Source organism: Lolium rigidum, chromosome 2, assembly GCF_022539505.1.
Source record: "Lolium rigidum isolate FL_2022 chromosome 2, APGP_CSIRO_Lrig_0.1, whole genome shotgun sequence".
Classification (NCBI taxonomy): Eukaryota; Viridiplantae; Streptophyta; class Magnoliopsida; order Poales; family Poaceae; genus Lolium; species Lolium rigidum.
Genome location: NC_061509.1, coordinates 175,962,051 through 175,972,309, shown reverse-complemented (window position 1 = coordinate 175,972,309; position 10,259 = coordinate 175,962,051).

Sequence of the window (10,259 nt, the reverse complement as noted above, 5' to 3'; positions counted from 1 at the left end):
ATGATGTCTACGGGTGCTTCTATTCTTGTAGACAGATGTTGGGCCTCCAAGAGCAGAGGTTTGTAGAACAGCAGCAAGTTTCCTTAAGTGGATCACCCAAGGTTTATCGAACTCAGGGAGGAAGAGGTCAAAGATATCCCTCTCATGCAACCTTGCAACCACAAAGCAAGAAGTCTCTTGTGTCCCCAACACACCTAATAGGTGCACTAGTTCGGCGAAGAGATAGTGAAATACAGGTGGTATAAATAAGTATGAGCAAGTAGTAACGGCGCCGTAAAATAGCTTGTCTGGCGTGTAGTTGATGGTGGTAATATGGTAGCGATAGTAACGCAATAGAAACAAGTAAACAAGCAGCGATAGCAATATTTAGGAACAAGGCCTAGGGATCATACTTTCACTAGTGGACACTCTCAACTTTGATCACATAACAGTAATAGATAAATGCATACTCTACACTCTTGTTGGATGATGAACACCATTGCGTAGGATTACACGAACCCTCAATGCCGGAGTTAACAAGCTCCACAATTCAATGTTCATATTTTAATAACCTTAGAGTGCATGAAAGATCAACATAACCAAATAGATCACATCAATACCGTCATAATGATAATTAACTCCACAATCTACAAGAGATCATGATCATAGCCTACGACAAGAACCACACGGTGCACACACTAGTCACCTTTACACCATGCAGGAGGAATAGACTACTTTAATAACATCACTAGAGTAGCACATAGATGAATTGTGATACAAAACACATTGCAATCATAAAGAGATATAAATAAGCACTTCACTACGCCATTCATACAAGTGAATAAGTATTCTCGTGAAATATAGCCTAAGAGACCCACACGGTGCACACACTAGTCACCTTTACACACGTGGGACAAGGAGTCTCCGGAGATCACATAAGTAAAACCCACTTGACTAGCATAATGACATCTAGATTACAAGCATCATCATATGAATCTCAATCATGTAAGGCAGCTCATGAGATTATTGTATTGAAGTCCATAGGAGAGAGATTAACCACATAGCTACCGGTACAGCCCCGAGCCTCGTTGGAGAACTACTCCCTCCTCATGGGAGACAACAGCGGTGATGAAGATGGCGGTGGTGTCGATGGAGGAGCCTTCCGGGGGCACTTCCCCGTCCCGGCGGCGTGCCAGAACAGAGACTCCTGTCCCCCAGATCTTGGCTTCACGATGGCGGCGGCTCTGGAAGGTTTCTCGTACCGTGGTTTTTTCCGTCCCGTGTTTTAGGTCTGGGACCTTTATATAGGCTAAGAGGCGGAGTCGGAGGGGCGACGAGGCGGTGGCACCATAAGGCGGCGCGGCCAGGGCCTGGGCCGCGCCGGCCTATCATCTGGGGGCCCATTGGCCCCCCTCTGGCGACTCTCGGCTGTTCTGGAAGCTTCGTGGAAAAATAGGATGCTGGGTCTTGATTTCGTCCGATTACGAGAATATTTCCTTACTAGGATTTCGGAACCAAAAACAGCAGAAAACAGAACCGGCCCTTCGGCATCTCGTCAATAGGTTAGTTCCGGAAAACGCATAAATATGACATATAATGTGTACAAAACATGTAGATATCATCAATAATGTGGCATGGAACATAAGAAATTATCGATACGTCGGAGACGTATCAGCATCCCCAAGCTTAGTTCTCGCTCGTCCCGAGCAGGTAAACGATAACAAAGATAATTTCTGAAGTGACATGCCATCATAACCTTGATCATATTGTAAACATATGTAATGAATGCAGCGATCAAAACAATGGTAATGACATGAGTAAACAACTGAATCATAAAGCAATGACTTTTCATGAATAGTACTTTGAAGACAAGCATCAATAAGTCTTGCATAAGAGTTAACTCATAAAGCAATAATTTAAAGTAAAGACATTGAAACAAGACAATGGAAGATAAAATTTCAGCGGTTGCTTTCAACTTGTAACATGTATATCTCATGGATAATTGTCAATGCAAAGCAATATAACAAGTATAATATGCAAGTATGTAGGAATAAATGCACAGTTCACACAAGTGTTTGCTTCTAGGATAGAGAGAAATGGGTAAACTGACTCAACATAAAAGTAAAAGAATGGCCCTTCGCAGAGGAAAGCATTGATTGCTATATTTGTGCTAGAGCTTTGGTTTTGAAAGCAAGAAACAATTTTGTCAACGGTAGTAATAAAGCATATGAGTTATGTAAATTATATCTTACAACTTGCAAGCCTCATGCATAGTATACTAATAGTGCCCGCACCTTGTCCTAATTAGCTTGGACTACCGGATCATCGCAATACACATGTTTTAACCAAGTGTCACACTCGAGGTACCTCCATGCCGCCCGTACAAAGGTCTAAGGAGAAAGCTCGCATTTTGGATTTCTCGCTTTTGATTATTCTCAACTTAGACATCCATACCGGGACAACATGGACAACAGATAATGGACTCCTCTTTAATGCATAAGCATGTGGCAACAATTATTATTCTCATATGAGATTGAGGATATATGTCCAAAACTGAAACTTCCACCATGATTCATGGCTTTAGTTAGCGGCCCAATGTTCTTCTCTAACAATATGTATGCTCCAACCATAAAGTGGTAGATCGCCCTTACTTCAGACAAGACGAACATGCATAGCAACTCACATGATTTTCAACAAAGAGTAGTTGATGGCATCCCCAGAAGCATGGTTATCGCACAACAAGCAACTTAATAAGAGATAAAGTGCATAAGTACATATTCAATACCACAATAGTTTTTAAGCTATTTGTCCCATGAGCTATATATTGCAAAGGTGAATGATGGAATTTTAAAGGTAGCACTCAAGCAATTTACTTTGTAATGGCGGATAAATACCATGTAGTAGGTAGGTATGGTGGACACAAATGGCATAGTGGTTGGCTCAAGGATTTTGGATGCATGAGAAGTACTCCCTCTCGATACAGGGCTTAGGCTAGCAAGGTTGTTTGAAGCAAACACAAGCATAAACTAGTACATCAAAACTTACATAAAAGACATATTACAAGCATTATAAGACTATACATTGTCTTCCCTGTTGTTCAAACACCTCACTAGAAAATATATAGACTCTAGAGAAACCACTCATGCAAACCAAATTTTTAACAAGCTCTATGTATTTCTTCACTAATAGGTGCAAAGTATATGATGCAAGAGCTTAAAAATGAGCAAAACAGTTGCCAAGTATCAAGTTATTCAAGACATCATACCAGTTACTACATGTAGCATTTTCCGTTTTCAACCATATAACAATTAACGAAGCAGTTTCATCCTTCGTCATGAAAATTAAAAGATAAGAACACATGTGTTCATACGAACCAGCGGAGCGTGTCTCTCTCCCACACAATCATTTATTCAAACAAAAGAAAACAAAAACAAGGAACATACAGACGCTCCAAGTAAAGTACATAAGATGTGACCGAATAAAATTATAGTTTCAAGAGAAGAAACTTGATAAGTTGTCGATGAAGAAGGGGATGCTTGATGTCTACGGGAGCTTCTATTCTTGTAGACAGTGTTGGGCCTCCAAGAGCAGAGGTTTGTAGAACAGCAGCAAGTTTCCCTTAAGTGGATCACCCAAGGTTTATCGATCTCAGGGAGGAAGAGGTCAAAGATATCCCTCTCATGCAACCCTGCAACCACAAAGCAAGAAGTCTCTTGTGTCCCCAACACACCTAATAGGTGCACTAGTTCGGCGAAGAGATAGTGATATACAGGTGGTATGAATAAGTAGTAGCAACGACACCAGAAAAGTGCTTTGCCCAGGACGATAAACAAGTAGTAGTAACGCAAGTAAGTAGTAACGCAGCAAGTAGTAACGCAAGAAAACAAGAAACAAGCAGCGATAGCGATATTTAGGAACAAGGCCTAGGGAATAGACTTTCACTAGTGGACACTCTCAACATTGATCACATAACAGAATAGATAAATGCATACTCTACACTCTTGTTGGATGATGAACACATTGCGTAGGATTACACGAACCCTCAATGCCGGAGTTAACAAGCTCCACAATAATGCTCATATTTTAGTAACCTTTAGTGTAAGATAGATCAAAAGACTAAACCAAGTACTAGCATAGCATGCACACTGTCACCTTCATGCATATGTAGGAGGAATAGATCACATCAATATTATCGTAGCAATAGTTAACTTCGCAATCTACAAGAGATCATGATCATAGCATAAACCAAGTACTAACACGGTGCACACACTGTCACCTTTGCACACATGCAGGAGGAATAAAACTACTTTAATAACATTGCTAGAGTAGCACATAGATAAATTGTGATACAAACACATTGCAATCATAAAGAGATATAAATAAGCACCTCACTATGCCATTCAACGAGTGAATAAGTATTCGTGAAATATAGCCTAAGAGACCCACACGGTGCACACACTGTCACCTTTACACACGTGGGACAAGGAGTCTCCGGAGATCACATAAGTAAAACTCACTTGACTAGCATAATGACATCTAGATTACAAGCATCATCATATGAATCTCAATCATGTAAGGCAGCTCATGAGATTATTGTATTGAAGCACATAGGAGAGAGATGAACCACATAGCTACCGGTACGGCCCCGAGCCTCGATGGAGAACTACTCCCTCCTCATGGGAGCAAGCAGCGGTGATGAAGATGGCGGTGGAGATGGCAGCGGTGTCGATGGAGAAGCCTTCCGGGGCACTTCCCCGCTCCGGCAGGGTGCCGAACGGAGACTCCTGTCCCCCAGATCTTGGCTTCGCGATGGCGGCGGCTCTGGAAGGTTTTCCGTATCGTGGTTCTTCGCCTCAGGGTTTTCGCGACGGAGGCTTTATATAGGCGAAGAGGCAGCGCAGGAGGGTCGAAGGGGTGGCCACACCATAGGCTGGCGCAGCCAGGGCCCAGGCCGCGCCACCCTATCATCTGGGGCCCACAGGGCCCCCCTCTGGCGGCTCTCGGGTGTTCTGGATGCTTCCGGTGAAAATAGGAACCCGGGTCTTAATTTCGTCCGATTCCGAGAATATTTCGTTACTAGGATTTCCGAAACCAAAAACAGCAGTAAAACGGAACCGGCACTTCGGCATCTTGTTAATAGGTTAGTTCCGGAAAATGCACGAATATGACATAAAGTGTGCATAAAACATGTAGGTATCATCAATAATATGGCATAGAACATAAGAAATTATCGATACGTCGGAGACGTATCAAGCATCCCCAAGCTTAGTTCTGCTCGTCCCGAGCGAGGTAAAACGATAACAAAGATAATTTCTGAAGTGATATGCCATCATAACCTTGATCATACTATTTGTAAACATATGTAGTGGATGCAGCGATCAAAACAATGGTAATGACATGAGTAAACAGGTGAATCATATAGCAAAGACTTTTCATGAATAGTACTTCAAGACAAGCATCAATAAGTCTTGCATAAGAGTTAACTCATAAAGCAATAAATCAAAGTAAAGGCATTGAAGCAACACAAAGGAGATTAAGTTTCAGCGGTTGCTTTCAACTTGTAACATGTATATCTCATGGATAATTGTCAACATAGAGTAATATAACAAGTACAATATGCAAGTATGTAAGAATCAATACACAGTTAATCACAAGTGTTTGCTTCTTGAGGTGGAGAGAGATAGGTGAACTGACTCAACATAAAAGTAAAGAGAATGGTCCTTCAAAGAGGAAAGCATCGATTGCTATATTTGTGCTAGAGCTTTTATTTTGAAAACATGAAACAATTTTGTCAACGGTAGTAATAAAGCATATGAGTTATGTACATTATATCTTACAAGTTGCAAGTCTCATGCATAGTATACTAATAGTGCCCGCACCTTGTCCTAATTAACTTGGACTACCGGATCTCTGCAATGCACATGTTTTGACCAAGTGTCACAATGGGGTACCTCCATGCCGCATGTACAAAGGTCTAAGGAGAAAGCTCGCATTTTGGATTTCTCGCTTTTGATTATTCTCAACTTAGACATCCATACCGGGACAACATGGACAACGAGATAATGGACTCCTCTTTAATGCATAAGCATGTGGCAACAATTATTATTCTCATATGAGATTGAGGATATATATCCAAACTGAAACTTCCACCATGAATCATGGCTTTAGTTAGCGGCCCAAAGTTCTTCTCTAACAATATGCATGCTCCAACCATGAAGGTGGTAGATCTCTCTTGCTTCAGACAAGACGGACATGCATAGCAACTCACATGATATTCAACGAGAGAATAGTTGATGGCGTCCCCCAGAAAACATGGTTATCGCACAACAAGCAACTTAATAAGAGATAAAGTGCATAAGTACATATTCAATACCACAATAGTTTTTAAGCTATTTGCCCCATGAGCTATATATTGCAAAGGTGAATGATGGAATTTTAAAGGTAGCACTCAAGCAATTTACTTTGGAATGGCGGATAAATACCATGTAGTAGGTAGGTATGGTGGACACAAATGGCATAGTGGTTGGCTCAAGTATTTTGGATGCGTGAGAAGTATTCCCTCTCGATACAAGGTTTAGGCTAGAAAGGTTATTTGAAACAAACACAAGGATGAACGGTGCAGCAAAACTCACATAAAAGACATATTGTAAACATTATAAGACTCTACACCGTCTTCCTTGTTATTCAAAACTCAATACTAGATGTTATCTAGACTCTAGAGAAACCAAATATGCAAACCAAATTAGCAAGCTCTAAGTGTTTCTTCATTAATGGGTGCAAAGTATATGATGCAAGAGCTTAAACATGAGCACAACAATTGCCAAGTATCACATTATCCAAGACATTATAGCAATTTACTACATGTATCATTTTCCAATTCCAACCATATAACAAATTAACGAAGAAGAAACTTCGCCATGAAAATTAAAAGCTAAGAACACATGTGTTCATATGAACCAGCGGAGCGTGTCTCTCTCCCACACAAGCATTTATTCAAAAAACAAAAACAAGAAACATACCGACGCTCCAAGCAAAGTACATAAGATGTGACGGAATAAAAATATAGTTTCAGGGGAGGAACCTGATAATGTTGTCGATGAAGAAGGGGATGCCTTGGGCATCCCCAAGCTTAGACGCTTGAGTCTTCTTAGAATATGCAGGGGTGAACCACCGGGGCATCCCCAAGCTTAGAGCTTTCACTCTCCTTGATCATATTGTATCATACTCCTCTCTTGATCCTTGAAAACTTTCTCCACACCAAACTCGAAACAACTCATTAGAGGGTTAGTGGACAATAAAAATTAACATGTTCAGAGGTGACACAATCATTCTTAACACATCTGGACATTGCATGAAGCTACTGGACATTAATGGATCAAAGAAATTCATCCAACATAGCAAAAGAGGCAATGCGAAATAAAAGGCAGAATCTGTCAAAACAGAACAGTCCGTAAAGATGGATTTTATTAGGCCACCAGACTTGCTCAAATGAAAATGCTCAAATTTAATGAAAGTTGCGTACATATCTGAGGATCATGCACGTAAATTGGCTTAACTTTCTGAGCCACCTACAGGGAGGTAGACCCAGATTCGTGACAGCAAAGAAATCTGGAACTGCGCAGTAATCCAAATCTAGTACTTACTTTACTATCAAAGACTTTACTTGGCACAACAAAACACAAAACTAAGAGAAGGAGAGGTTGCTACGGTAGTAAACAACTTCCAAGACACAAATATAAAACAAAGTACTGTAGCAAAATAACACATGGGTTATCTCCCAAGAAGTTCTTTCTTTATAGCCGTTAAGATGGGCTCAGCAGTTTTAATGATGCACTCGCAAGAGATAGTATGTGAAGCAAAAGAGAGCATCAAGAGGCAAATTCAAAACACATTTAAGTCTAACATGCTTCCTATGCATAGGAATCTTGTAAATAAACAAGTTCATGAAGAGCAAAGTAACAAGCATAAGAGGATAAAACAAAAGTAGCTTCAAGATTCTCAACATAAAGAGGGAAAACTTAATATTATTAAAATGCATATAACCATATTTCCCTCTCTCATAATAACTTTCAGTAGCAACATGAGCAAACTCAACAATATAACTATCACATAAAGCATTCTTATCATGGTTCATATGCATAGAAGTATCATTAAATTTGGCATAAGAAGAGTTATTCTCATTAATAGTAATTGGAGTAAGATTATTATCAAGAATTTGAACATGGTAAACAAATTGCATATTAAGGGAATTGTTTTTAGTAATCCAATCATGACTATGACAAGTTTCATAAGGATAGTTAGAACCTATATCATAGCATTCTTCATAATAATCATCAGAGATCGGGGGCACAGTGTCATCATAGGAAATAGAATAGTTATCTTCCACAGTCGGTTTATCTGTGTCCACACCATCATTGTTATTAGAAGGAGATGTATCAAGAACATAATGACCAGTAGCTAAAGGAAACACCTCTTCCCCAAGCTTAGAGCTTTCTATATCATTATGGAAGGAAGCATGGATAGCACTGACACTATGGCAATTATTATCATCATTTTCAGAATTAGTTTCCCAGAGATCTGTAATATCAAAAGTAGTGTGCTCATTCAAATCATGATCGCTAATGTATGTAAAGGGCATAGGAAGATCATCATATTCAGATTCATTGTCACAATAATCATTAGGAGCAACATACTTACGGTTACCTAGCGTTATCTCATTCACGCGGGGATACGCCGTTACCTCTTTATTTTTATTCTCCTTCTTCTTCTTCTTCTTCTTCTTCTTCTTCGTTCCCTTCTTCTTCTTCTTCTTCTCTTCCTTCTCCTCGTTCCCTTCTTTAGGAGGAAGAGGCTCGAAGGGTGGCTTGTCCGCATAACCTGATTTACTTTCAGAAACAATAGAAGAAACTTGGGAGGATCCCTCCTTTTCATTAATTAGTTGAAAACACACAGCGGTCCTATCATATTTTGGCAAGGTGTCATCTTCTAAAATATTTTGTATGTAAGTATTTGTATGGCTATTATCAATGCAATAAGAAAAACACCCATGCGAGGACATCATCAATATCAAGATCACTCATATGTAACAAGGAGATTTTTCTCGACAGTTCTTCACACCCCAAAAATAAAGTAAGTTCATCATGCTGATTAGGAGTAATTTCATCATCACAATACAAATTTGCAGCACTTATTGGGTTCAAATTATCATTGGAGGAGCATTGAAAATTAAAATGACCCACTTCGTGGCAAACTTCACAAATAAAAGGATAGAGGGCACAAACTTTTTTACCAAGATCATCTAGAGCCCTAAACCACTTTCTAGTTTTTTCATTAGCATGATGGATACAATATTCATCTTTGATTTGATTAATTCCACAAGGTCTATGCATTCCACAAAAATTAACATGCTTATAGGAAGTAGCATTCTTAGGAGTTTGAGCATGCTTATTGCAATAATTAACAACAATTTCATTCTTCATGCAAGCCTCTTTAAAAGGTTCATGTTACTTATCAAAATTCTTTTTAGGCAATTCAAAATGAGAAGCAAAGGCTTTATAAAGATTTGCAGCAACTTGAGAGTCAAGACCATAAGTAGCACTCAAATTTCGAAATTTATCGGTATCCATAAAAGCTTCAATGCATTCATAATCATAATTTATACTTGACTCTTTACCTTTGTCGTTCTCCCATCCTTCAGCGTTGTCCTCAATCCGATCAAGAAGATCCCACCTAGCTTCAACCTCCTTGCTTGTGAAAGATCCCTCCGAACACGCGTCCAGATAGTCCTTGTGTTGTCCTGAAAGCCTCGCATAAAAATTGTTAACAATAACATTACGGGGGAGCTCATGAATGCGACATTTGAGCATTAGTGACTTCAATCTCCCCACGCTTGAGAAATACTCTCTCCATCACGAGGATAAAAGTTATAAATATAATTCCTATCAATATGCACTTCATGAGGAGGATAAAATTTAGAATAAAAGAGAGATGCAATTTCCTCCCAGCCAAGAGAATGTCTATTCTCCAACAATTTATACCAATGCTGCTGCTTTACCAGACAGATGAAACGAGAGAATAGCTTCTTCCTCACTTCATCCATAGAGATACCTGCACACTTGAATAACCCGCATAATTCATGCAAAAAACAGTAAATGATCTCTAGGATGGACAGTTCCATCCCCTTTATAGTGGTTGTCCATAACACGTTCAATAATTTTCATAGGTATTTTATACGGAGTACTTTCAGCAGGTGGATTTAAAATATCAGAAGCATCATTAGA